This window comes from Antechinus flavipes, chromosome 2, assembly GCF_016432865.1.
Source record: "Antechinus flavipes isolate AdamAnt ecotype Samford, QLD, Australia chromosome 2, AdamAnt_v2, whole genome shotgun sequence".
Classification (NCBI taxonomy): Eukaryota; Metazoa; Chordata; class Mammalia; order Dasyuromorphia; family Dasyuridae; genus Antechinus; species Antechinus flavipes.
This window is the reverse complement of record NC_067399.1, coordinates 365,747,209-365,750,283: the sequence shown is the minus strand read 5'-3', so window position 1 is coordinate 365,750,283 and position 3,075 is coordinate 365,747,209. Positions and strand designations below refer to the sequence as shown.

At 36.8% G+C, this 3,075-nt stretch overlaps 1 pseudogene; it reads left to right on the top strand.

Moving 5' to 3' along the window:
• Positions 1 to 690: 690 nt before the first annotated feature.
• On the top strand, positions 691 to 1,025 carry LOC127546705 (small ubiquitin-related modifier 3-like; annotated as a pseudogene).
• The last annotated feature ends 2,050 nt before the right edge of the window (positions 1,026 to 3,075 follow it).

Genomic DNA, 3,075 nt, shown 5'->3' with positions numbered 1-3,075 from the left:
AGGCAGAAAACTTGGGAAATAGCTTGCATTGGATCCAATTATTCAGATTAGATGTTTGTTTTAATTCCACATGTTTTTTCACATAGTTATGTCTATGGCTTACATGAATATGGTCAACATTTGACAAAAATAACTGAGATTGTTATTTAGATGATCATTATACATTGTGTTAATAGTTTAGCCTTATGTGGTTCTTCCTCCCTTTCCTCCTTTGCCCCAAGCCCACAACTCTACTAACAAATACATACAGGGATCAATCATTTTTGTTTCTTTGATTCAGTCAAATCTTACTTGCTCCTACTTGATGAAGCTTTTAAAAAACGTATATGCATATATTAATCAGTCACCCTTGTCTGTTAACTCTCATAGCCCTCCTAATGTATAACACAGTTTAGCACCTATATTAACCTTGACTCTTTAAATAGCAAATTTTTTGAGGTTAAGGACCAGGTCACTTTTTTGATTATCTCCAGTGTTAAACACAGGATTGTCCTTGAAGCAGTTGTTTCAGAGAACCTCCACTGCTGCCTCTTCCTCCTCTTCCTTCTTTTCCTCCCCCTCCTCCTCTTTCTCACCTTCACCACCATCATCTTCTTCCTTCTCTTGATGTCACTTCTACGTTTCCCAATTCTTTTGGAGTCCTGATGCCTCTTTTGTGAAATGGTAGTTGAGAAGATCCCCAGGCTCTCCATGGCTAAGAAAAAACCAAAGCAAGGAGTCAAGACTGAAAATGACCACATTACTTTGAAGGTGGCAGGGCAAGATGATTCAGTAGTGCAATTTAAGATTAAGAGGCACACACTACTTAGTAAACTAATGAAAGCCTATTGTAAACAACACGTTTTGTCAATGAGGCAGATCAGATTCTGATTTTATGGGCAATCAATGAAACAGACACACCTGCAAAGGATGAAAATACAATCTATATATTCCAGCAGCACATAGGAGGTGTTTATAATAAAAAGAGAAGTTGCAACTCTGCTCCAGAACTATGCTCCCAAGGAAAACAACACATTCACAGTTAGAAAACCAAGATTGGGTTCATCCACATCTTGACTACTGCAGTATATTTTTCTCTCTTCTTTGATTCCCTTTGCCCACTCCTTTATTGTACACAAAGTAACTGATGTATGAACACAGACATAATGAATTTTTAAAAACCAAATGACTGATTGTATATTTTAATCAGCATCAAATGGAGATGGGAAGGGGAGAAAACAAACTGGTTCAGTGAAAATATTTCTTTTCCCTATTAGTGGCACGCTCATTCAACTTTTAACTTTGTTTCAATTTTGCTCTTATTGTTTGAAAACAAACAAAAAAAAAAAAACCCACAAAAATTCTTGCACATCTTGTTTGATTGGATAATTTCAATTTCTTTTAATCTTTATAATGTTTTTATATGTAGCTGTTACATGTAAGTCAATCTCTGTTTCTCAATAGGGATAAATTCTTATAAAGAAATTGATCCTAGACAGTATTCCCTTCAAGTCAAACATCTTGTTGTTTAAATAAACTTCTTGTTTAAAATTTAAAAAAAGAAGTAGCTGTTTTATAAAATTTGTTGGATGGATGGATGGATAAATGACAAGAATTCCAGTTTTATCAACCTAGGTGAATAGTGGATAGAGACTCTTCTTTCTGAATGAAAATCCAACCTCAGATATTTATTGTGTGATCCTGAGCAAGTCACTTAACCTTGTTGGCCTCCGTTTTTTCATCTGTAAAATGAATTGGGGAAGGAAATGGCAAAGCACTCTAGAATTTTTACCAAGAAAACCCCAAATGGGGTCACAAGTCAGATATGATTGAAATGACTGACCAACAAACAATTCAGTCCTTACATGTATTTGGAATTCTTTCCCAGTGATAGCTAATATGGTTGCATTTCTTAGCCTCATTATGATTCAGTGATGCCAAATCTCCAGGTTGGATCCTGGGACTTCACAGAGCCAGAATCTTATGGCTTTTCTTGACTGGGAAACGAGCAGTACAAAGGACACTGTCTGTGATATAGATTCCTATTTCTTTGCCTGGGAGATGGGTAGGAAGTCTTCCAGTCCCATCTGTGAGAAGTGCTGAAAAGTTGAGTTTTCACAATAGTGAAATAGTAGTGTGGGATAGTGGGGACCAAGAGATTTTCAGAATGTGAGAGGTTAAGGAAGGTTAAGCTTCAACAGGACAATTAAATGATCAATAGAAGTCTTAAGTAAACAAGGAATTGGGGAACCAGGAAGGCACAGGTGGATTTAGCCAATCAGAAAGAGTCTTGTGGTTTTGAGAAAAATACAAACTTAAAATAATAGCTGATCCAGCCCAAACTAGTTGGGGTCAATGACCTGACCTGAGCAAATCACTAATGTACCTGTTTAATAGGCTAATTGAATATTAAATAACATATCTTGTAGGGGGAGTTTTCTTCCCCTTTGAACATGGGATGTTTGATGAGGGAGGGGGAACATATTTATACATGTTTAGGGCAAACATGTAGTGGGGATCTAAGAAAGATTGTAACCTAGAAGAAATGAACTAATCTGTTCTCTGAAGGGAAGGACTATGCCAAACTAGCAAGTATAAAGGTTCTCCCACTTCTGTGCTTGGGGCTCCCTCTTCCCAAAAAGAAGTGGGGCCCACTTTTGGCCAGAAATGGTAAGGTGATTCCTTAAGGCTCTTCTTTAATAAATTTTCCTTGACATCTGATTTTCAGGGTCAAGAGTGTATTTCTAACATCATCCTTTGCAGATCTCTATGTTTTCAGAAATCCTTGAATGCCTATAAGGAATAGGTAAATGGTAACAAAATGTGGGAGCTTAGTTTATAGACTAGTTAATTATTGTACTGATTTGTCTAAGTGTCTGAGTGAGAATTTACTGAATACCTACTGTGTGCTCATCATCACGCTCTTGATAGCAAAGGCTACAAACTGTTGACAGATCATCAGAAAATCTGGGCTTATGTTTCCCTATTTCTGCTCTGCTCACTGCTATCAGCAGCAATGATAGGCCTGGTTTCTGAAAGCAGATATAAACTTGCACTGAATTTCTCAAATGATATTATGAAAATTAAACACTTGTT